General features: G+C 43.9%; 1 long non-coding RNA gene across 1 annotated transcript in view; it reads left to right on the plus strand.

Moving 5' to 3' along the window:
• LOC144048966 (uncharacterized) overlaps window positions 1-26,607 on the plus strand; it is an 85,458-nt gene that overhangs the window by 13,118 nt on the left and 45,733 nt on the right. The window contains exon 2 of the long non-coding RNA XR_013293461.1: window positions 14,056-14,159. This is a non-coding gene — a long non-coding RNA (uncharacterized LOC144048966). The remainder of the gene's footprint in view (window positions 1-14,055; window positions 14,160-26,607) is intronic.

Below are 26,607 nucleotides of genomic sequence, written 5' to 3' on the forward strand. Positions count from 1 at the left end.
TATAAAATATGCAAGAACTGCATTTTGTTCTCATTTCAACTTTCTGGCAAACTGAAAAAGCCGTTGCTCAGTTGATTTTGATATTTTTGTATTTGGCTTTGTGTTGCAAGGCAATATTAGCGGCAAACGTACAAAGAGGAGAAATCCCGTACAAGCACGCAAACGCCGCACAGGAATGAGCCTGGATTCGAACCCACAGCCACAGAAATGTGAAATAACAAATTTGTTGTAATTGTTGGAGCCGCATTGCATCCGATGAATGATATTCACGTGTGTGATGACGAGGAAACAAATATCAATATGCAACAATTAGTAAAACTATAAAACTATCAGTGTTTATATTTTCAAAAATTTAATAGTCTAGAATAACGTGTAAAGACTAAATAGCAAATTGTGGAATAATATTGAATGACATGGAATGATATACAATGAGCATGAACATGTTGAAGTTGGAATGAATTGGTCGAAAATTGTAGAAGAAATTGTAGTAGCAATTTTTGTAGTACTTTCAACTATCATTGTTTACATTTTCAAATGATTATGTTGACAACTTTCTGAGAAAATCACAATGTCTCACCACTGGGGGGGCTATTTTTATTTTTTTTAAGAGGCGTGCGGGCGCCTCGTGCGGTCCTCGGGAGCCACGCGGTGCCCGCCGTCGCCATGTCGGTGGCCCGTCTCGGACGATTGGTCGATCGGAGCGACTTTGCTGCTTGCTGTTGAACGTTGCGTTCCCGATCGCTGCGGTTTTGTGTTGCTCGTCATCCCGTCCTCGCTAAGCAAATATTCCATTAAGGAAAAGTCCAATGAAAGCAGCGTGTACGTTTGCAGTCACCGAGGAAATCGTGTCACATCGGCACTTGAGAGCAGGACGCCGTTTTAAATTACTTTTTGCCTTCACTGATTTGCAGGCCCGCCGGCTCATTACACATCCATCGCGGAAAGTTCTCTGAGATCAAATGTAGCGCGCCGGGTAATTTTTGGAGTGCAAAAAAGAAAGTTGTGTGTGCGTGAGGTTGAAAAGGGAACGCGTAACGGATGACACCGGAGCATTGATCGCCGATCGATGCGGACATGGACCTCGGTGGCCCCGAGCTTCTCAAATCTGCTGATGGAGGAACCAATGCGTTGCCCTCTTTCTTCTCATGTCGCACCTTGACGACGCTGCCGTCATGACAAGTGCCGCTCGGCCTTTTCTTCTTCGTCTGACTTGCTAATTGTCTGAAGGCTAAAGCCTTCATACGTTCTTTATTCGACACCAATTCAATTTCTTCCTCTTTTTCTTCAGTTTTACTCCTCTTTTTTTCTGCTACTTCGTCCACCCTTTTTTGTCCGATTCTCACCATTCCAATTTCCACATATTCCAAAAATTCACGCTCGCAGGGCTTGCATTTTTCTCATTCCGGAAAGTCACGGTTTACCCACAATTCCCTGGTTTGAACCCCAATTTTCCCCATTCATTCATTCAGCAGGTGGCAGCAGAGTATAAGAGATCAACCAGGGCCATGTTGCAAAAAGCTCTTTTCTTCACTGTTTTAAACAGCTTTGTGAATAATGATGAAACTTAGCAATATTGTAATGCGAATTAATGCAAAATGGAAACGGATCGACAGACACAATATCAAACTTTTTGGATGTACGTGGCGACCAGCCTTTTTGAAACTGATGTTTGCAAATGTCTTATTTTGATTCAACACAAAACATAATCAGTCTGCTTTCTTGACGGACTGCAGAAATCAGATAATTGCTGTTGAGAGGCCGAAATCAGACAATTTGGACAAATTCAGGTTAAACGATGATGAAAAAGATGTTGTGATTATCCAAATAGTTGCCGATTATATAAATTAATGATTGATTAATTGTCAATTAATCAATTCCATTTTGACACATCTAGTTTATCTTTGTCTTTGGCTGTAATATGATATGTAAAAAAATATATATAAAATGAACAAATAAAGGTCCGAATCCTTCCAATGAGTGCGCTGATTACTGAAAAGAATAAAACAAGCTTTCTGGTGACTGAAAAGTCGACTTTCTTTCAGTGCATATATGAAAGATGAGTCACAATGCTTGAAAATGGCTGCCACTCAACGCCACCTGGGAACTGCTGTAAATTGTGGGTGCAAAAAAAGGCATCACGTCTGCTCTAATGAAGCGGAGGAATGGAAATGGAATGTTGTGCGAGCCGCTTAAGCACGCGCCCTCCTGCCTTTGACTTTTCTCTGCCAGCGGTTTGTCGCCGCCGCTGCTCTTTACCTTCGTTCAAGCAGTTCCCCCGCCACTCGTAGTCACCCCCGACTACGACGCCAAGCCCCCCTACCAGCGTCCAATTTCACTTCAAAGGGCAAACACTTCCCGGGCGTCTGTCAGGCCTCGCAACCAGACGTCGAGATGTAAACCGTCGCAGATGAATCGAGCGCGCCCTCTCGTCAGCGAAAAGCTAAGCGAGGTTGGGGGGGGAAAGCATCTGACGATTTCCATTGGAGCCTCCGCCTTCGCCGCCCCCCCGCCTTCGCCGCCCCCCCGCCTTCGCCCCCCCACCCCCCCGCCTTTGCCGCCCCCCGCCTTCGCCGCCCCCCCGCCTTCGCCGCCCCCCGCCTTCGCCACCCCCCTGCGGGAGGAACAAGCGAGGCGGCGAGCGTTCGCCAAAGCGCGTCCCTCGCTTCCCTTTTGTGCCAGGCTAATAAGAAAAAGTTGGCTTCAAAGGGTTTGGGCGGCGCGGGGAGGAAAACGGCCAGAGGGACGGCAGACGGAACGAGGTGGGCTCCGGCTTCTAACGCGTGAAATTACACCTGACACCTTGCCGAGGTGCTAGCGCTGTCATCCCCCCGCCCCTCCCCACACCCACGTTTCTTTTTCTCACCGAGCCCCAACAAGAGGATTATTGAATGCAAGCGCTCCCTAATACGGGGTTCACAAACTTTGGGTCTTCATATAACACCAGTTAATCATAAACCCATGTATGAATTCAAACGTTACCCCGTTTTGAGAAAAGTCAATATTACAAAGAAAGAAAAAAAAATGATATATGTTTTTTTACTCCATTAACATTCACTGCCACTGACGAGTATGCTCGTCAATTACATTTTTCAACAGCATCTGAGCATCTGATCCGGCTCCACTGTAAATCTCAAACTTAAAACTACTTTACTGACGCACAACCACCAGTAGATGGCATCGTTGCCCCATTTTAGATACGAGATCAGCACACTTTGAGTCCACGGTTGACGTTGTTGTATTGCTGATTGTAAAAGAATGGAAAAAGGCGGAATCAAACTTTGATTTGCTGGTAAAAGGAGAGAGTCTCGTCGTTAATTTGGTAGGTTCGGTGTGTGTATATAACTCGGGCCAAAGCAATAAATGTAGTACTTTGGCGCCATCTTGTGGAATTTTGCTTAATCAGGCCATAGACTCGCCGAAAAGTGAACAAGCGAAAGGCTTCCACTCAAATGATTAAGCTACCAATCATACTGACTTCAACTCCTGACATAATGCATTAGGCCACACCCCTTAAAGGCACACCCGCAACATGTAAACGTACAGTCATTACGATTTATAAAAGCAGTTTATTTCTTTGATTCTCTTTATCTTTTTGAGAAAATAATATTCTGGCAACTCGCAAGTCTCTGAAAAGGCATTTCTAATCTAAAAATCTCTTCGCCGCCATCTTGTGGCTGAGGAACTATGCTAAGTGAGGGGAGGAGTTTCATTTTGTTACACCACAGAAATAAAGTACAAGTGTAGGCAATTACAAACCTTCTTGGGTGGGCGCCAATAACTCGCAGGGTTTCACTATATCGCAAATTATTTTTACAGCCCCGGGGGGTTCGAGGACCCCCAGTTTGATAACTGGTGCCCTAATATATTGGTGTACTCATATTAAGCGTTCCAATTCGCACTAAGAGTGAGCGCTAGATTGCAAGTTAATTAACTCTCTGCCCCGCGTCTCCCCTGGCGATGGGCGCGTAGCTTCGCCTTTCATGTTGCTAGCCAAAGATAGCAGGTGAGGGGAAGATGGAGGTAAGGGAGGAAGTCATAAGAAAGAGAGAAAAAAATGGAGGGGCGGGGGATGCAGTCGCAAAGCTAAATTGGATCGGGATGGGGAAGAAGCGCTGAGAGGCCTTTTTATGGTCGGCTGCAGGATGTCGGCGAGTTTCTTCATCTTGTCTTTTTCTATTCATTGTTTCCGCACCTGCTTGGCGAGATGTAACAAACGTGGGCGGAAGGAAGACGCGCGGCGGAGGCGAGCGCGTCGAATGAAAAGAAAGAAAGAAAGCAGCGCTCGGGATTAATTTTTTCATGTCTCTCGAACCGTCCCTAATTCTGGTGGCGGCGCTCGTGTTGCCGTTGAGCGTCCTTTGACACGGGGGCAGCCGTCGTCCGATCTTTGGCATCGTCAACGTCGGCTAAGCCACGCATCGTTTCATTAGGGAGGCCTGCACGGGGATTTCATCGCAATTAGCAAGGCATCAAATGATCTTCAAACCCGCAAAGCACCCGCGCCCCGCATGGAACAGTCTTAGTTTCTTGTGCTGGTTAAATTCTTGCTTTTGCGCCTTTATAGGGGAACTCGAGGCTAACGTAAACAATCCATCCGTTTTCATTCATGTGCTGATGCTGCCGTTTTGTCCACTTACAGTAGGGGGCGCACGACGCTGCTGTCGACTAAAAGTGATGTCAACGTGCCCTCGGGTTCGCATTGCACAGCAGAGGGCGATAGCGGACAAAATGGCAGCTCCTTGAGATTGGTTCAGGTACGGAGGTGACACGGTAGGAAAAAATAATAATTTGCATTCCCTCGCAATAAATCAAAGTTTTTTCCGTGAGTGGACGCCTTTTTTTTTTTTTTACATTTATTTATTTTTGCGCGTTCATGTACTTCCGGGTCAGTTTGGATACTGCCTCGGGTGAGAGGCAGCGGCACCATAGATGGCTATGGTAGTACCTTTTCAAAATAAAATTCAATTAAGCTTTCCCACTGCTGTGGATGCTCCATATTCGTCGCTTTTGCTCTGACAGAAGTTGACCCGGAAGTACATCAACTTGTTGACATTTTTTTAAATTAATTTGCGTCTCCTCGCAAAAAAAACATTTGCGTTATCTTGCAATCTTAGCAAGAAAACACAATCTTATTGAGAATTTTCTTGAATTTCTGAATGTATAATATGATCCAATGAAGCAATTTAAAATTTTAAGATGGGAATCGAACTGCCAGCACTCTCCGAACTTGGAAAACAGCCGCACTCCACCTAAAATAGTCTTAGTTGTGCTGGTCCATTAGTTTGTATTCATTTCAGGATGCTGCCATTTTGTGGGTTCGGGTTACCGCCTCCTACTGTCGACCGGAATTGACATCGGTGTCCTCGGGTTCGCATTGCGATTCTGGGTTTGGGTTTGGAATGTTTGCAATGTCAGTTGCCAGCAGACAGCAGCGCAAAATGTCAGCCCCTTAAGATGAATAAAAGCGTTTCAACCCCTGGGCGTTATTTTATTTTGAAATGGCTTGGTCAGAACCAACAAAAAGCCAGAACATGGTCAAATAACGCCCAGGGCTTAAGAATGCATTTTTCTCTCCTGATTTTCACATTTCATGATAATCGCAAAATTGTTTTAAATGCGTCTCGGATGCAAGTTTGAAGAAATGAACTCAAGTGCTCCTGGGAAGGTTAACAAAAATAAAAAAAATGGACTCCTTACACCAATTTCACCGACTGACAAGAAATCCAATACATTCGTTACTCACCTTAGATTAAAATTTTCTACATCATTTCATCCGTCCATCCATTTCAGAACTGCTTATGCCCTCGGGCTATATAGTGGGATATTGATGAGTTGATTTTTCCACACGGACTTCAACAGCGCAAGTCAGGAGGAAAGTGTACGTAAAAGACAGAATGTCCAAAGTTCTTTATTAACGAGCTCATTCCTACACGAGTTGCGCGGTCGCAACCGACGTGCACTCGACGCGCACATTGGCTAGTGAGTTAGCGCGTTAACCAACTCTACCAGCCAACGCCACACTGTCATTCGCTGACACCCATGTCACTCACCAGGCCAGGCCACGCCTTTTAAAGTGGCACATAATCAAAGTCGCTGATGCTACAGTGCAAAACCTGAGAAAGGCCACCTGAAGTGGGGGACAAACGAGACCTACAGCGACGTGGCGTTGGTGTTATGCAGTCATTTTTGAATACAATTACTCGAATAAGTGATGGAATGATTGGTAGAATGAGTGATTAAAAAATATGAAATAGCCCCAGCCCTAATTAGAAGTGATTATAAAAGTATGGGAGAATTTCAGTGAGCTTTGCCTAACTTTTTTTGAAATGTTGTCGTTGTTTTTTTAATAAAAGGCCAAAGTCATCAGATGCACAATTTTGAAAGAAAATAGAAGTGCGATGCAGGTGTTTTTTTCAATTTTATTTTAATTTTCTGGGGCGCTCACATCGATTGCCATTCAAGCAAAGACCACCAGCGTCGAATCGTGTTGTGTTCCCCAAAAGTACAACAATCACCAAGATGATCCCGCTCGGAAAAGAGGAGGAAGTTGGGGACGCAAAGCCAAGGTGACAAAAACATAAGCTCCTTGGTGGAGGTAATTATCCGGAGAAGGGCAACCTCCCAAAGGGCACAAGCAGCATTTTGGGGCTTTTCAACCACCACAGCTCAATTATGACACTGCATTATTCATCCGGATTGTTGACGGCTACTAAATTTAATCGCCGCCGTGCGGGAGGCGGGTAAAAAAAAAAAAAAAAAAAAAAGGAAGCTTCCAGTAAAGGAAATGGAAACATTTTAATCGTGGCCCCTATTTCCGATATGTCTTCCATATTTCATACAGAGTTGTGATTTTTTTGACTTGATGTTGCTGCCAGGGTCACGTCTTTCTCAGCCCATTTTTGTCATTCAAGCAGCAAGGATGATGAAAATGGAACATTTCAATTCTCCTATTGGCCGACGGGGCAAATACGCTTGAGCCCCATGAATTCTGCCTGGCAACAAGTGATGCTATTCTTCTCGTGAATGGAAGTCACAGTTGTGGATTTTGTGATGCCTGAAAACTCCAATTTTGCGGTTGACACTTTAGGAGTCCCGAACATACACCTCCAAAACTCACTCACTAGCGCCCCCTAGAAAGTTAGAAAAGCTCATGATTGTAGGATCTTTATCAAATTTAACAGCTACAGCTCTCATCTTGTTTGGAAAAAGTTTATTTCAGTTAATGAAAACCAACAAAATTGACATGAATGAAATCAAATGAATGATTAAAAAAAAACAATAACTGAAACTACATTGTTGACAAAATGAACTAACTAAAATTACAGAAATGAAAAAAGTGCTTTGTGTTCATCTTGGTCAATTAATTTAATACAAGAGCTTTTGAGTTTTTCATCTCTACGTCTCTTAATTTTTTATTAAAAGAAAAAAAATACTAAAACTGATAAAAAAAAATAAAAAAAAACATTTAAAAAAAAGAAAATAAGTTCATTTTAAATAGCGCTGTTCAACCAAGTCGACCATTTTGATTTATGGCCACCATTTTTAAGATTCCTCAGAAATGGCGAAGCAGGAATGTTGAGACTGAAACGATGCGCGCTTGGCCATTTGCTCGTAGGTTTGATCCCTCGAGGCTTTCGCCGCACATCAAGGCCTTCACGGTCTCGGCTCGATGAACGGGTCATGACAGCCCATTAGCTCGCACGCCATTGATCTGCGCGTGTGCGCGCGTGCGCGTGTCAGTGCGTGCGCGCGCGCGCTTTATCCAATCAATGCTCATGTTTTATCGGCGGAGTCATTACTCATTTCATTGAGTGCATCCAAAATGAGTCCAAATGGAGGAAAAAGTGCAAATGTAATCAAGTGGAAAAAGGGGTCACGCAAGTTCACGTGCTTGTTGTTTCGGACATGTGAACGTACATGTGAACATGTACAGGATGTGTTAGTGGGTCTCCTACAAGTCGGGTTGCAGATAACCAAAGTAGTGTTGGTATCGGTGCCAATCGGGGTTGGATTTATTTGGGATTGTTGGTTATACTTTTTATTTTGTTTTAACTTTAAAAAAAAACAACGTTTTTTTAAATTAGTTCTTAGAGCAATTTTGCATGTTTAAAAAAAAAAGAAATAAAATTTGTTGAAGAATTAATTTTAGTTTTTTTAAAATATATAAATAAATGGAGTATTATTAAGATGGGGAAAAAATTTACAGCACCTTTGGGGCAGTTTGACTAATTTGTAAAAAAAAGTCTGGCAACCCTTTGAACTCATCACGTTGCTGATATTGGTTGAATCCACGTCACATGATTTCGGGACGCGATGATGGCAAACGGGGTCTCGCATGATCTTGCTTTTGTCACTTTCTGGTTATTCCTAAAGAGATTATTGGCTCTTTTTTTTTTTTTTTTTTTTGTCAAAATGGCTTTAAATTGATTTAGAATTATTTTAGTATCTGTTGGGAGTTATGCACTTAATTTAATTTTTTTCATAGATATATGTTTTTGTTTTATTGTTTATGTTCATATTTGACATGAGGTGGGAGTTACGTTTAGTATTATATTTAGTATTGTATTTTCCTTATGTATAATTATATTCATTCATTATCATTAATAATGTATTTTACTTAATGTGTTATCTTCACAAATTTTGTATAAAATAGACATAGGCTACCACACAATTTATTTTTGTTAGGTTATGTATTTTACACTCATTTGCATAATTGTATTCATTTATTTGTCATGCATTTGTATAATTACTCAAGCATTTGTCATTTATTCCAGCGTATGTATTGTGAGTGTGCTACTTAAAATTGCACAATTTAATTTCATGAATGTTATTTACTGAATATATATTCTTGTAATCGTATCCATTTTTTTCATCATTTATGTATCTGTGTCAGATTTTATTTTCATTTATTCCGATGTATGAATGCATTTCGTCTTCATAAATTAAAGTATCGCTGATTTCTCTCAACTTGTCCATAATAAGGAGGAACTTTGCTTACATTTCTCGTCACTGCTCTTTTCGTTTTATCCCTTCAACTGATACACACACGCACACACAAACACACACACACACACACACACACACACACACACACACACACCAACCATCTCCGTGGTTTGATCAAACTCCGTCACTGACAGTGTCGACTTTTTCAGCTTTGCATCCTTCGCCGTAAATAAACGTAAAAAAAAGCAAGAGAGGATGAATAAAATATGAGCGCGCTAATGAATAAATAAAAGTGTGACTGTATTAATAATAGCGGCAGCGAGTGGCAGTATCAGACGGCGTCGACATCGCCGGCGTCGTCGGCGGCGGCGCCCACGCTCGCCGCGCTGATGAAAAGACGGCTGTCGAGCAGACTCCGCCTTCACATCTTGCGGCTTGTTGCCTTTTCCCGAGCTTGCGTCGCTACCAACGCCTTTGCGCAAGTTGCCGTACGCAAAAAGGCAACGCCTTTACAACGCCACATTGCGCAATCGCAAAGAAAGATGCAAGGTTGGGGTGTAATCAGAGAAACCAACAGCGATGGGAAAATGAAGCTTCATGAAGCACTTGTGACAAATTTGAAGGTGCTTTTGGGTTTAAACATTAAGGCTTGTTTAATGGACACTGGTCACATTTCCACTGCATCTTGAAGTCAAGAGCACCATCTAGAGGAGTAAAAAATATTGCAAGTGCTTCATGAAGCTTCATTTCCCCAAAACTACACAAGCAAGGTGAAATGAGACAAAAATGGTGCAAAAAAAAACAAAACATGATCTAACAAAGACATATTTTTACTTGGAAAAAAAAATCACCCAAAAATGTATTATAACTTTTTTCAAAAATGAAATCGTTTTTTCCCCATAACTGCAACTTATTAATACATAATCAAAAGTTTTCATGTAAATAGAAAAAAAAAAGATTTTTTTTTTTACAAGAAACCTTTTTTTTTTTTACTTATAAATATGTTGTATTTTAAATGTTTGTGTCCCAAAAACACACATTTTTAAAAACGTTTTTTTTTTTTTATGCTAGAGCATACAGAAGGCTTTGATGCAGCCTCTCAACTGCAGAGAACCGGCGAAGCTATGGTAGTAATTACAAAAAACGGCCAGCAGGTGGCAGCAGAGTATAAGAGCTCAACCAGGGCCATGTTGTAAAAACTGTTAAAAGCTAAAAGAAAACAGAATAAAAGGCAAAAACAAAGCTAATAGCAGGAACTAAGAATTGAGAAACGTGTAGCAATCAACAAACTTGAAATGTCCGTTCCTTGGCAAAAACAGCTTCCCATTCCACCAGATACTTTTACACAAATGCAACAAATGAAGCCGAGAATGAAAATTTTTTTTCCGTCCGTCCGTCTGTCTTCTTCCGCTTATCCTGGGGTCGGGTCGCGGGGGCAGCAGCTTTAGCAGGGAAGCCCAGACTTCCCTCTCCCCAGCCACTTCAGCCAGCTCATCCGACGGGACCCCAAGGCGTTCCCAGGACAGCCGAGAGACATAGTCTCTCCAGCGTGTCCTGGGTCGTCCCCGGGGCCTCCTGCCGGTAGGACATGCCCGGAACACCTCCCCAGGGAGGCGTCCAGGAGGCATCCGAACCAGATGCCCGAGCCACCTCAACTGGTTCCTCTCAACGTGGAGGAGAAAGAAAAAAAATTCCATGGGAAGAATTGTTGAGTGAACACGCTTGTCATTCTCTCTTGTGAGCCTCCATAAACTGGAGACAAATAGCACAATAAAGTACAACTGACAGTTTGTGCGCGTGTGTGTGTGTGTGCGCGTGTGTGTGCGTGCGTGTCTGTGCGTGTGTGTGTGCAAGACAAAGGCCAACGCACTAAAACGCTGCACGTGTAGTACGTTGATGTGACAAAAAGTGTGTTCGGTTTAACCTGCCAACAACAAACATGTACAGTACTTGTCTTCTTTTTTTTTTTTATACTCCTCAAACTTCACTTTGGGAACTTTTCCGCTGTCACCGCTTCTTTCTTTTCTTTTTTTGTAATATGTCACAGTGTTAAAAAAAAAAAAAAATGCTTACAAAGACTTTGATGTGCCACCCGTTCAAAAGTGAGCCGGCCGGCCGGCCAAGCCCGTAAAACACGCGCACATGCACGACTCACGTGACGGCGAGGAGGTGGCGGAATAGACGAGGAGATGGAGGGAGGAAGAGGAGGAGGAGGAGGAGGAGGAAAGTTAACAAGACGCTCCAGATGGAAGGCCGCCGTTGCCGAGGAAGTCATTAAGCGGCCATTTCATGTGCGCGTGCTGGCCTAGCGAGGACTCTAATTGCGTGTGAGCGCAGATGCCAAAGTACATTTAGATCAAAGATGGAGGACACCCGAGAGTCTGTAGTCACCTCCTCCTCCTCTTCATCCTCCTCTTCCTCTTTGCACATTTTGCCCGGCTGCTTGGCTACTCTTCGTCCCGTGTGGAAGGGAAAGAGCTTTCTGACTTTTCCTCTCCATCCCTAATTTGCCTTGCGTACTTTTTAGTTTTGCTCCTCCCAAGATTTCCTCGCTCTCCGCCTCCTCCTCGATGCTGGTGCGTTGTGGGAATGTTTTTTTTTTCTCTCTCTCTCTCTCTCACTTCCTGTCACACATCACACTTGTTATTGTGTAAGGAAAGGCAACGCGTGTGGACGATGAGTTTTCATTGCATTCAAAATGGTTGCTTTTCTTAAGCACTTTCCGTTTTGCTGACGCGGAAGTCGGAGTGACGAAGTGCCTTTAAAAGCCAACTTCGGAAACCTTCTCGTCCGTTGACATCACGTGTCGCCATTGTTGAGAGTCGCCGTCATTTTGTGTTGTCTTCACGAGGCAAGGACAAAAATGATGCGGGGAAAGTTATTTCCATTTCAAAAAGTTGGTACTTTTATGGGAAGAAAGTTTTCAATTGATGCAACATTATTTTCATTGTTAAATGTTCACTCTTCGCATATAAAATGAAGTTTTAGTAAAAGAATCACAGAATGTGACAAATACGATAAGTGCAGTACAGAACACATAGAATTTGTTTTTAAATCCACAAATTGATGATTTTATGCACACAAAAAAATCTGTATTCCATGTGATAATTATCTAAAGGTTTTTATTTAGATAGTTATCACCATAAGATATTTTATGTGAAAACATTCTGGGCCCCATTTTTGTGCCCAACACAAGTCTAGCACAAAGCACAGTTCAACTGTTTATATGGTTGACGTTTTTTCCCTTTTTGTTATTTTACTAAACTAGCGCAGATAGAAAAGAGAATTTGTTCTGCTGTGTGGGAGGGAATGCAGCTGACTCCCGGCCAATCAAAGCGGCTCCCCTCGTTAAGAATCCAAATAAATCCATCAAAATCTCCTGCGTCGACTTTTTATCGCCAAATTTCCAGATGTGCCGGGAGCATCCTAATACGCCGGAATGCCTACTGAGGCGTAGCGTGGTAATAATTCATGGGAATGAAGATGTGCGTACAAATATAAAGAAATTAGGCCCTTCATGTCACATGGGTAAAAATATTTGGTCATTTTAGCGGGGAGAAGTCGTAATGACCTCTTCCACACAAACATTTGTTTTCTGATGAAACTTTTTTACATGGAATACAAATGGCTTCAGATAAACTACCCCCCCCCCTTTTTTCATGTAAAGTCAGAATTTTATCTTGAAAAAAAGTAATTTTATGTGAAAAGACAATTTACACCTTTTTAAATGTATGTGTAACAATTCCAACTTGATGGCACAAACGACAGAATAATTGAAAGTGACACGACCGCCACCAACCCGATCGGGATTAACCAATTCTGCTGGTAATTCTCTCAAAGCGGAAAACGACTTTGTTAACTTTTGCTGACGCGTCCTGATCCGTGTTAAACGGAGCGAGCGTCAAGCGCACCGGGCGACTCCTGCGACCGATCTGTCGTCCGGCTTACTTCTGGTGTCACAACCTTTTCTTGCGCAAATGTACGAGTCGCCTCAGGGACGCCGGCCACGTACTTTCATGCTAATCCCCCGAACGGCATCAAAGAGCCGGGGCGATTGTTAGCATAATCCCCGGAGGTCCTTAATGGGCCAACGCGAACATCACGGCAGGATTAGGAGCCCGTGACGGCCAATATAGTCTGTAATTAGCCCCTTAACAGCCCGGGCGATGGCGGGATTACTCGGGCGTCGGCACGTGACCGACACGCCGCCGAGTGGCTGACGGACCGCCAGAAGCGCAGGGGCGACGGTGTGAGAAATTGCACAGAGAATGAGACCTTTTCTTTTTTTTCTCTCCAGTCGTTTAGCAAAGACGTTTAAGATTTTTCACCCAAGAGGTTGCAATCCTTCTCGTTGTCATCGTCAGTTAGCGGATATTAAAAGGCAAATCCGAGACTTCAATTTCCCAAAAAGCCACGACTGAACAGAAAGCCTTCGTTTGGTGGCGCTTAGCACTTAGCAACCTTGCGATTATAAAGACACCTGAGGGGCTATTTAGGTGGGTGTGGCAATCAGGAGTACTTTCGCTTTACCTTTTAACATCAAACTCCCTTCTTACCAGACAATGCTTATGTTGCAATTTCCCTTGAAAATAAAATATTATGTGTAAAAAAATAAATACATAAAAATTGGGGGAAATAAAAACATACAAACAAACAAAAAACACACAAACAAACATAAAAAGATTTTCTGTGAAATGGTGTGGATTTTTTTTAAAAACATGATTTTGTGATATATATATATATATATATATATATATATATATATATAAACAGTGTGGTTATTAAAGTACATGTGTAAAGACAACATATACGAACACAACATTAAAGCAACACAATGCAAAGAAATATGTGGAAAAAAATGCTGAAAAGTATTATTATAAAAGTATATTAATTCTAAAATGCAATGCTAAATGAGAAAAGTAATTTTACATATAAGTATAGTTTTACGTCATGTCGTGTAATTTTACATGGGAAAAAAAAAATAATAATAATTTGGGTGTGGGGTGATAAATAATGCAACCAGGTGAAAAAGTTATTTTAGTCATTATTTTACATCCGAAAGTTTTGTGTGAAAACTTGACAACTATGTCACTATACTGCCTCTCACAGGTCAGTCTTGGTACTACTACTAACAGAAGATGGATACCTTCAACTCAAATGTGTTGAGTTCATCCAGCTGTTGACTTGTATTTGGCCAGGCAATGTCTACTCAAGTAAGTCTTTGTTGTTATCTATTGTTTACACTGGCTTGAAATCTGTTTTCGCTGACGGTGCCGTCCGCCGCTTGCTTCCATTTGATGTTGCTGATGTTTATTCAAGCTGTTTTTTTTGTTGTGTTTTTACCGGGGCAACATGTCAGAGTGGCAGAGTTGGCTCGGCTTCACTTGTCTGGCCGTCGTTTGCGCCCCTGCCAAGTCTCACTTCACACAACATGAAACGCAACACAATCACTTTTTTGAAAGCTAACTTTTCACCCGATGCTAATGCTATGAACGCACAACCATTGGCCAAAAGGTTTCAACTGCGCTTGTTTGCATTTGTATGTCTCTACGTGTAGTACAGGAAATATTCGTAACTTATTTTCAAGGGAAAAATATGTACAGCACTTAGCAAGTCTGTGGCTAGCGAGTTTAGCGTTTACAGGTTAACTTAGCATCAGCTGAAATTCGTCAGTCGCGCTATATACAATTCGGAGTCCTTTATTAAAAAAATTGTTTTAACCTCTTCAATTCTACCAGGCTAAGAAAAGAGTTAAATTGCTTTCATCACCAAAAACTTCTCAATATACCAGGATAGCAATCACCAAATACAAACCAGTGCTTTAAAATCCGAATACAAGCAATTCTAATGTTATCCTCAATATACCATCCTGAGAGTCTTGTCAAACCAAATGCCACATTGGCTTGATCCAAATCAGAGCGCTTTAAATAAAAATAAAAAGTCAATTGAACAAAACCAGTTACACAAGATCCAAGTCAGTGCGCATTCATCCCCCAAAACTCCTCCATACACCAAGCTGAGGGTTCAATCGAGCCACGGGCACATGAGTCACACCAGATCCAAATTTGGAGTGGTTTAGTCTCTAAAAACTCCTTGATGTACCGGGCGAGTTCTATCAAATTAATTGCACAACAAAAATCAACATGATTCAAATCAGAGTGATTTAATCTGTAAAAACTCCCCGATTTGCTATTATGAGCGTCCTAGCAAGCCATCTGCGCAAGACCAGACAGATAATATCACAATAATTCTTTAATAAATAAACAAAAACTCCTCGATATACCAGGCTGAGAGTCCTATTAAGCTAACTTGATTGGGAACAAAAGATGTAGAAAAAGCTACTAAATATAAAAGCATTAATAGAATGAAACATATGAAAAATAAATGAATTTGTAAAAAAAAAACTTTTTTTTTTCCTTAACGAAAATGCTGGATTAAACTATAAGAAAAAAAAATCATGCCACTTTTGATGCATTTAAGTTTGAAAGGCGTGACTGTAAATAAGAAGCTTTTCAGGCTGCTTAGTCTAAAGGTGTGCAGTCTTATTGGGAACGCTCCAAATGATGAGCTTCGCTGCAGAGCAAAACACCACAAGATTAAACAACATCATTTGGCATATTTTCCGCCGACCCTCTGGCGCCCTCTCCAGGCCCCCAGGGGACGCCCGGGGGGCCACGGTAATCTTCAGAGCTAGCGAGCCAGCATTAACACCTGCTGTCTTTTTTCCCACCCCTTTCTAATTTTTGATTTATTTTTTTATTTGCCTTCAACGAGCCCATTATTCTCTGTGGGCCAATTAAAAGTCTTCTCGGTCTGTTGTTTGCTGCTCCTGTAAAAGTTCGGACCAATGACAGATGGCGCAATGTAAAAAGACAGGGCGCTTTCAGTTTGCGATAAAGCAGAGGCGCGCGCGCGCGATGATAAGAAGACGGGCCAACTTGTGCAGGTAAACCTAATAAAACGTCCAGCGGGCGCAACATATTTGACATAAAATATAGTGTGAGGCCGTCAGCGTGAATTCAAAAGCAAACCTGTTTAGGCTAATTAATTCCACTGACGCAGGTGAGCTCCCAGACAACAACAGGATTATTTCCTTTCGCCTCGCCTCGCCGAGAGACAGACAGACAGTATCAATGGAGCGCAGATAGCGTCCCTCGGGGGTGTTTGAAAAGGGATATCGGGTTTGGTGTTCGACCCACTTAAAGCTCGAGCTCTCCCGAGATGGCGGAAAACAACAAGCGCAAACATGCTCGTGTTCCGCCGATCGCGTTATTTGTGCCGCTGCCAGCATGGCAGGTTATTAAACACCTCTGTGCAAGAAATGTGTGTCATGGTATGGAGGCACGGATGGACAGATCTGTGGATCGCTCTGACGACCTGAGAGTTACGTGGAACGAAGTTATGCTTTGCAAAAACCCTCAAAATTAAAAGAACGAAACTTGCAAACTAGGAAAAAAACAATTCTAGACTAACAAAATAATTGACCAAGCGGCTAAGTCACTAATAGCGTATTTCCACTGGAGTCCAGCACGGCGTTGGCGAGCGGTTCCATTATCGTGTCGGGAGTGGACCGTGCGGAGCTGCTCGCGGCCCTCACGCCTACGTTGGGCCAGAGCGAGCCCAGGACATGACATAAAACACCACGGCAGTTGATTGGGCGGGCGGTCCTGTGATGTCATCAGTAATGGACATCGGCGAGGGGGAAAAAACAACTTAGCAGCTGTGTCCTTTTCTTCTTCTTGGTTCCCACTGCTATCAGCGTGTGTAGCCTCGAGGGCTAATTCATCGTTTTTTTGCGGCGGCGATCCTCCTTGCGTTGCGAGCTTTGAAGAAGCGCCACATCTGAAGCGTTACAAAAAAGGAGCAAGCGGTACCGGGCAGAGTCGTCCTCTATGGCTTCCGTGTTTTGGTTATGTGTTGTTTCTTCCGCTCGACTTTTGTGTCGCAGCCGGTTATGCGTTCCTTCCGCCCAGCATCCCAGATGCACATTGGAGGTGGAAACGCAGTGCGTGCGTGGGTGGGCTGGGCTGGGCTGGGCTGGGCTGGGCTGGGCTGGGCTGGGCTGGGCTGGGCTGGGCTGGGCTGGGCTGGGCTGGGCTGGGCTGGGCTGGGCTGGGCTGGGCTGGGCTGACCCGCCAGCAAGCCGAGCAGTGCGGTGCTGGGCTCCAGTGGAAATACGCTATTACTAACCAACTACATGACAGATCGAGCCACAGATTGACAGACCTAAGGGACTAGTCACTAACTACTTAAGCAACAGACAACATGTTGGCTTGCAAATAGATGACTGACCGGCAGACTAACTAACTAACTGGGTGACTGCTGGATCGACGAACTAAATGACCTGATTGACTAACCAACCTAACAAATGAGCTGTCACTCGATGACTGTCCTACTTACTGACTGAAAAACTGACCAACCGGGCGGTCAACTGACTAACTAACCCTAAATCTAGCCCTATCTAACCAACAGTTTAACTGACCGACCAAACAACCACCTAACTGGCTGATTGCGCAGTTGTGCGGGACTAGTGTGACTAGAGTGGGTATCTGCTGGACCAACTAACTAACTGACTGTGTGATTGACTAAACCTAATCAACAAACGGACTAACTGGGTGACTGACCAACTTAGACTTACTGAGCAACTAACCAACTGGATGGTCAACTATCTAACCAATACAATAACTGACCAAACAAATGACTGACCACCTAACTAATCTAATAACAAATTAACTAATCTAGTGGAATTGACTAGATTGACTAGGTAACTGCCCAACTAACTGACTTGGCTGTATACTGAATAACTAACCAAATAACTAACCAGCACACTTAATGATTGAATGACCGACAAACTACACAAGCCTTACCTTCCTTAAAATGGAGCAAATGGACTGATTGAGTAACTAGTTAACTGATTGCCTGACTAGCTTAGGAAAGTGTCAAACTTAGTAAAACAGGGAACACTTCTTCCCAAGTTTCCTTGCATGTTCCCACCTTTGCTTTTTCACAAAATGACATTCACGTTACTAACCTGACTGATTTTATGACATCATCAGCAACGGCTACTCACCGCAGTCGCCTTCTAGCTAACGAAACACAAGAATTAAAACAAAAGCAGCGTTTCCGTGGATCTCTTCTCCGCTCCTGAGAAAGTAGTTTGACACGTATTTCGGTGTGCCATTCACGCTGTCAGCCTCTCGCTGACTTCCCCCCCCCCCCCAATAGTCGTCCCGCTTCTCGGGTCACCTTCACCGCGAGCAGACACCGGCGCGGCCGAAAGGGAGATGGAGGCCAATCGGAGAGGAAACCAAAACAGATGGTGGCAGGCCGAACGCAAAAGACAAAGGAAATGGACAAAATCTGCCATTTCATTAAACGCAAGTAAACAAGATGAAAACTGCCCATCGCTGCGATCGACTCTTTCGCTTTCGCTTTCACGCTCATCAATTACACTGTACGCTTTTTATGCAAAATGTAAAAAGGCACATCATCACTGGGCTAAGCAGTCCCTCAGGAAGCATCCAGCAGCCATAAGAGCTGCAGCTGTCGCTTCCTTTTATATACATATGCACTCTATACACTGTATGCGCGTGTGTGTGTGTGTGTGTGTGTGTGTGTGTATATAAGTCATACAGTCCATTAGCCAACGCGCAGAAACTGTCTCAGCACATTCCCATTCCCTTAAACTCTAAATCCTGTTTAATGCGATGATCAATATATCCGTGCGAGAAGGTGTCCGCTTTTATATTGGATGACAAGCCTGGAGTGCCAAAAACACACGCACGCACGCACGCACGCACGCACGCACGCACACACACAAAGCAATGCAAAATCCTCTTGGCTTGCTGCATGTATTGTATTGGATGGAAGTCAAACGCGGCGTCAGTGGACACAAACGGGACCAGCCGGGCCTTCTCTGGTGGCCTCAAAATACTTGCAAGCACTGCATTATTGTCATTTGATGATTATTATTATTATCATATGTAAATTATATATCAATGATTATACTTATTATACTTAAATTTCTCCCTTTCACTGCCATCAAATACTGCTCATACCATACTAAAGGATTTTTATTGCTGCCTGTTTGAGGTAGAATCTCATTCCAAAAAAAAATGTTCTTCCAACTTTAAATCTTGATCACAAGGCTGGGAAAATATGGAGAAGTAAATAGTGTACTGGATATTTAAGACATCTTATATTATTAACTCATTCTCTCGCAGCCATTCTCACTGAAGCAACCCCCTTCGCTCTGGGCTGTTTGACTGGATTTTGACTGATTTTGCAAAGCTCACACAAAATTGTGTTCTAGTGCTATAAAAACATGGAACCTACTTAAAGAAAGATTAGAGTCTCTTCTTGTTGTTGTAGAAGTTTCGTTTTTTTTTCTTCCTAGACCGTTCAAGATGTTATCCAATAAGATTTCAACCCGCTGTTGTCAGGTAAAGTGTTTTGTTGATGGACCGGTACTTCTACCAATCAGATTTTGATTTGGTCATCGGACGACAAATGTTTTTTTTTCATTTCTGTCTGGTGTCGACTCAGTGACTTGACCAATCAGATTCCGAGTTATCTTGCCGGTGTGTTAAATGTGTCACTGCGATTGCTGCGTGTATTGTGGCTTCATTTAACAAGCTCGGGCTTTTGGAACCTTTAGCCAATCAAATGTCAGCCCTCTGTTGCCAGGCAAAGCCACCTGTTGGATGGACAAGTCCTTTAACCAATCAGACGTTGAGAATTGGTGACACATGTTAAAAAAAATAGGTGTCAATTGGCTAATGGCATTGCTAGCTAGCTGTGCTAAAACTTAGTTGTTGTTTTTATACACTAAAATGTTAAGAACTGTGCAGTACATTCAATAGTGGATATGTCGTGTTAACAGCTTATTAAAAATAGAAAGACAAATGTTAGTTTGAGATACTAACATTCCTTGATTACAACTAAGCTTCTGTTTTGATGTGTAGAATGCAAATTTTTTAGCTTAGTGTGCTGGTTTTTAATTGAATGGTGGTTGTTTCTATAAAATAATGTGCGGACAGTTTGTTTGGCCTCGTGCAGTTACTCTGATACTTGAGTAATGTCTTCTCATCTGATTGTTAGTCATATTTTCCCACTACTTAGCTGGCCTTTAATGTGCTTTCTTTGACACGGAATCCATCACGAAGCAGAGCGGACGTAAGTTAAACTCAGTGTCCCAGTTCTCGCGTTATTGACAGTCCGTGCTCGCGGCCCGCTTGGAAATAAATGGCCGATTTTTCGCCACGGGCCTGCGGACTGTGGCGTGTAATGATGACATAGCGCTCCCCTAATGGAGCTTTAGCCTGGACTTACTGTTTGCTGTCTGATTTACTCATCAATTCATCGACCACTTGGCTTGATGAATGCCTGAAAGCTTTACTCCTTCTCCCAGTCATCATTCCTGATTCTCATTTTCCCATTTGTGTTTTTCCTCCTTTTAATTCCTTCACGGGAGCACAGGCTTGGCCTCGCGTCCTGATGTAAAAAACGACAGCGGGGATCGAACGATCGCGCCCTGCCCCGCCAAGCGGCGCCTCGTAAATCTCCCGCCGCGGCGTCTGGCAGCTGCCGAAGACGTACGTGCCCGATCACGCCGGGCGTAAAAAACTCCGACCGCCGCGTGAGAAGCGAGTGGATGCTCTCTAGCTAAACAGGTTCCAAATGGAATTGAACCTTGAACCCTTCAGAGGTTGGATGGAGGGGAGATAGTCTGGAGGATTGTAAATCTGACAAGTAATGGCTCATCCCGGCCCCAGTCGCATCCCATCAGGCCCCTCCCTCCTCCGCCTCCGCCGCGGCCCCACCCTGCCCCGCTGCGTCTCGCCTGGAATGAGGGTGTAAATCGCGGCGCTCCGGCAAAGCAGGAATTGAGTCAGAAGGCACTTTAAGTGATGCGGCTGTAAAAACACACACAACATATATATATTATTTTATTAAAAGCAGTGTGACGGGGAGAGCTGGGAGGAGATGCGGACAAGCCAGGACGGTTTTGCGTCGCAGGTTTGTCACCATTTTGTCGTCAAAAATTTTCAGAGTTTTTCTAGCTTTTCTCCACCCTGAAAAGCTCGTGCGTCAAAAACTTGCCTCATTTTGAACCGCAATTGCAGCACAGTATCGGAAACAGTTATAAGTCACTCCTAAAACGGCAGACATCAAAAAAATATGTCTGGCCATTTTGTGCATTTTCAAACAGGCAAATACGAACCAGTGGTCATAAACAAGGTGTATATTGACCACGTCTGTTTTTATCAGAGAAAAAGGCAGCAACGTCGAAACGGCTGTTCTCTTCTTACTTTCCCACCATCTACGTCGTAATCCCATGATAGCATGAAATGCACCTTTGGATATTTTCCTTGCCAAGCTTTCACAAGTATCCAACCAATGTATCCTTGGTTTATGAGCTCGCTGACAAAAACAACATTCCACACGGTCTTGGTTTATTTGTACTGTCAATTGGAACAGTAGGCTTTGGGATTTGGCATTTGGGCATTCCGCAATACTCTGCCTTCCTGGAACCTCGCGTGCTCGACGCAACCACGTCATTTCTTGAAATAATCTTGGCTTCATTTGTAATGCAAAATTCCATTGACAGTCCAGCAGAAATTAGCTTCGATGTTCCAGGAATTCAGAACCTTCAAACGACTGCAATGGCAACACAAACGGAGCAGCAACGCTTACAGAGTGTCGAACAATACTCACAAGCATAATATCAGCAGTTGAGTGAACAAACACCCCTGGCAGCCATTTTGTGGAAATGAGCTAGCTAGCAAAAGAAAGCATTTGTGATGACATTGGCACTTCTGTGTCCAATACATTCCGCTTGCCTTGAGGCCAATTGGGGCAGTGACCCACCATCCAGCAGATAGTGACACCTACAGCATCATTTGACAATATACATAAAAAAAAAAAAAAACAGGGACAAAGATGTAGATTATAAAAAAAAACCACCTATAGCTGATGCTTTCTGTTGGCAGGAAAAGCAGGATTGAAAAGGATTTCACATTCATTAGCGTTCAGCAAAAAACTGGGCTGTCCTGAAATACTTCCTGTTTTCATTTGCCTTTCGACTTCTTTACACACCGTGTCAAACAAAACATGTCACCGCCATCTAGTGGCTGACAGGAGAATTGCACTCTGGGAATGATGGGACTGCGATCGGATGCCACGCTAACATCAAAACAAGCCCCCAAATCTTTTTCAATCGCTAAATTCATGCCAAGTGATATTGTGGCTATTTTTTATTTTTGTTGTTGCAAAAATGCAGGTGTACCTAATGTTGTGGCCCACAAGCTTTATCCTTTATCGTCAACACTTCAAAGAACATCAAAGCAAGTGTATTTGCTGATATGACTCAAACTGACATTCATAAGCTACTTCCTCTGGTCACACACGCGCGCACACGCGCGCACACACATAATGGAATAAAGAAGCTTAATAACACCGAAGGACCACCAGGGAGACTTCAACTAAATCAATTCGTGTAATGAATGAGTCAACTGGAAGCGCTTTGCTTTGTCTGCTGTCTCTTCCTGCGTGCGTGCGTGCGTGCGTGCGTGCGTGGACGGCCAGCAGCACCCTTTCATAAATATTGAACAGTTATCTTAATGCTTTCATTGCAGGGCCGAGCTCACAATGGCCACGCTTTGTCCTTTTGACTCTTTGTTGGGGGAGGCTGGCCACTAAATCTCATCTGCGTACATTAAAGCTCGATGGCCGCTGCTTGGAATTAATGGCCGGGATGCAGCCAAATGTGTGTGTGTGGTTGCGTGTGTGGAAAAAGTGAGGAAGTTGTGGACGACCGTGCGAGACGTCCGCCGCCCCCCCCCCCAAAAAACGATGAATATATGTAAATGTGACTGATGCGTTTGGGTGTAATTTCTCTCCCGCCCCCACGCGAGGCGAATTCCTGATGAAAAGTGTGAAAGCGTCTGCGGCGCATCGCTTCCCGCCGCCGCCCTCGCGTTTATTGCCGTAAACATCGAAAATAGGAAGCTGTGCACGCTCCCGTTTGACTCCAAAGCCTCCGGGCCGACGAAGGCAACTTTTTAACTTTTCATAATTATTGGCTTTTACGACGTCTCGACATTTAAAAGGGACAAATTATGAAAAATGAACTTGTTTTTATTGTTTATATAGACATGCCTGGAGTGTCTGGCCACCCATCAAGAGTTTAATTGTGTTCTTCCGCAGCTGCAGTTAATTGAAAAAAATGCAGAAATGAAGTTACTGTAATGTAAAGGGCAAGGAGCGACCCTGCTGTAGGCCACAACTCGCACTCAGACGCTCACGCAGAATCCAGTTGCTTTTGGCAGGCACTAGGCCACGCCCTTTGAAGGCACACATTCCAACACACCAATATTACACTATGTACATGAAATAGGCTTGGCAAGACCAATAGAGATCTGCAAGTTGACGTCACGCCTCTCAAAATGGCCGTTAGCGAAGCCATTTTGGCAGCATAGAAAACGCGTCTGCCACTTTGAGTAAACGGCAAACGGCACACTTGAATAAAGATTGACAGCTGTTGTGGGACAGCTGCCACAACGAGAAGAGGCAAAAAAAAAAATGATGGAGCAGGCTAGCAAAAGAGGAACCAACGCGTAGCCAATGGAGCACTTTCTACAAGGTGGCTGAACCGGCACATGCTAACTGTAACCACACGCAAAATGTGGCGGAAATCCTCTGCTTGGTTCATTTGTGCTGCTACAGTTGAATAGATATTGCTCAGTTGAATTTACAGGAAGATTCTTTTTTTTTTTTTTTTTTTTTTTACAGGTACTCGGTAGAAAATGTTGTCTGGCCACCATTTTTTTTAATCAAAAATATCTGTTGAAATATAAATGAAACTGCAAGAGTCGGTTTGAAGGTTAAAATCCTCATCGAAGCAGATTCCCCGTTTTTTTGTTTTTTTAATGTCTCCGTCGTTGTGAAATGACATGGAGAGGATTGTTTGCCGGTTTTGCCATCGGACATGGTTTCGACTTTTGCCACCCCTGGCGTCCAAATGTGCTGCGTCCGCGGCTTAAAACTTGAATTTGCTGCTTTTTGTTCCTCACCGCAAGTCGCGCACTCAATCCAACATTTTGCAATCAGTCACGCAGCGGCGACGGTAATAAGAACATTGAGCTGTCGAGCGACTCGTGCCGCATTTGTCCAATATTGCCTCAACTCACCGTCGGCCGGGCCCGGCCGTGCTGGAGAAATAACTGCGGCGACGTGAGCGCAGAGAAAGGAAACGGGCAGCTTTGTGTGTTTTTGTGCCGCTGTGTAAATGTAGCAATCAGCCCACATTGATTTCCCAGGATCCCCTCGTGGTTTGCTGCAAGCCAAATTAATGGCAGATTACAAAAAGCCTTTAAAGCTTTTCTTGCTTTCCCCCACTTCGCTCACATTTACTGTTTTTGTTGTTGTTGTTGTTACCTTGCTGATTTTATCTGTGCTCTCTGAAAAGCCTCATTCACGTCAACGTGTATTAGCGCCATTTGTACTACTTGCAAATGCTGGCCGTGCTGTTGTCATGGTTTGAAAACGACGACTCTGCCACTCACCTTTTGCTCTCACACTCTGGATGGACGCTCTTTCCAGTCTTGGCCATTTGGGATTATTATGCTTGGGGTTATGGTTTGGAGGTTTGGTTTAGGCTTTGGGTAAGGGGGTTGGGCTCGGGTCTTCTTTCAGATTAGATTTGGTTTAGGGTTTCGGTTATACTTTCATAAGGATTTTCGCCGGTGTAGGTTTTGAGTCTTGGGTTAAAGGATTGGCTTTTGGCTTTAGGTCTCACCTTTTTTAGTGTCTTGGTTATGGCAGTAGTGTCCAAACTCGGTCCTCGAGGGCCGGAGTCCTGCAGGTTTTGGATGTGTACCTGCTCCAACGCACCTGGTCCAATGAACAGGATCATTATCAGGCTTATGCAGAGCTTGCTGACGGGCTTCAGGTGTGTTGGGGAAGAGAAACATCCAAAACCTGCAGGGCTCCAGCCCTCGAGGGCCGAGTTTGGACACCAGTGCGTTATGGGATTGATTTATTCCATGGTGAGACGAGCCAAATGTAGCCCGATTTCCACCCCATAGACATGTGACCAACGTAGCATATGGTGGATGATGTTGACTTGTTTTAATGCAGCGTATCTCCATGACGACCTGCGCCGAGGGGCCGTTTGGCTTGCGGTGTGACGTCTTTCCCGGACCAAGACACAGAAAGGTGTCATCTGACGGAGCGACCCTCGTGAAAGTTGTGTAATCAGTTAGGATCTGGAACCAGAGATCTCTCAGATCGCTCAACGCTAAACCAAGCCCTAAACCAGAGGTGGGCAATCTGGGTCCTCGAGGGCCGGAGTCCTGCAGGTTTTGGAGGTTTCTGATTCCAATCAACAGTATCGTTATCAGGCTCATGCAGAGCTTGCTGATGAGCTGATCATATATCAGCTGTGTTGGAGAAGGGCAACATGCAAAACCTGCAGGACTCCGGCCCTCGATGCCCACCTCTGCCCTAAACCAAGACCATTCTTTAGCTTCTCATCTGGTTAGGGTTAGTTTGGGGTTTGGATTAAGAGATGGCGTTTAAGGATCGGGTTGTTGGGTTCTCGCTCTCTTTCGATTCTTAGCTAGTTAGAATTGAGTTGGGATTAGCAGGTTCAGGGGTTGATGTTGAGGTTTTCTTATTGGTAGGGCGAGGATTTACCCATTGAAGGTGCATGTGACTTGGAAGATGTAAGAATTTTTGGAGCCGAACTTTGGTGGTGAGATCCCATGGAGCTCAACCATGGAATCTGGTTTCCAAATTTCAATTGTGGGTGGGATTGCGTACCATGGCCCGACCCCAAGCCACTTCCCAAGCGCCAGGCCCCCGCAGAGGTGTTGTGATGCTGCAATTTCAATTCCAAAAGTCAGTCTTTACTCATCTTAGGAGAGCCTACATGAGAGGGTCCATGTATTGCTAAGAGCTCCTTGCGTCTTGCACTCAAGTTGAACAGCACGCAGCAAAGGCCTCACAATAAACGCAGCGTTATTATCTCACAAAAGGCCGACACAGCTCATTAGATTCTGTCGGTAATGTTGTGGCTTGGGAGTGCAACTGCACGACATCAAGACGCACGCCTTGTGTGTGTGTGTGTGATTGCTGCACCAGGTTAAAAAAAAAAAAGCGAGCGAGCCATCATACCGCTGTGCTTGTTTACACGGAAAATGTGGCGATGATGGCGCCCCAGCGTGTGATTGTAAAAAGTGTTGCGCCATCGAGTGCTGTTACTTCCCTTTTCGCCGCCGCCATTGATTACACCTCGCCGTTTATCCGCAACCTCCACAATGCTGCAATCTTGTACATGGCAAAATTACATTTCTCCGTCCTCACCCTGGGCCTTTTATGTCGGCAAACATCAACCGAGGGTTTTGTGCTAATTCGGTACGGACAAAATAGGCTTCGGATAGAAGGTAGTCTCGCTTCCATAAACATCTTTTTCAGCATATGAATTTTGTGGCAGTGCAGAATGCTTTTGCAGTCAAGCCTTTCCAGAAGGTTCTGGTGCAGGGATTGGGTTATGAATCCACATGACAGGACTGAGGCGAGACAAGGCCACACACACACACACACGCACACGCACACACACGATTCCCTGTCTTCCCTTCGTTGCCTTGTTTCTTATCC

Source organism: Vanacampus margaritifer, chromosome 3 (genome assembly GCF_051991255.1).
Source record: "Vanacampus margaritifer isolate UIUO_Vmar chromosome 3, RoL_Vmar_1.0, whole genome shotgun sequence".
NCBI lineage: Eukaryota > Metazoa > Chordata > Actinopteri > Syngnathiformes > Syngnathidae > Vanacampus > Vanacampus margaritifer.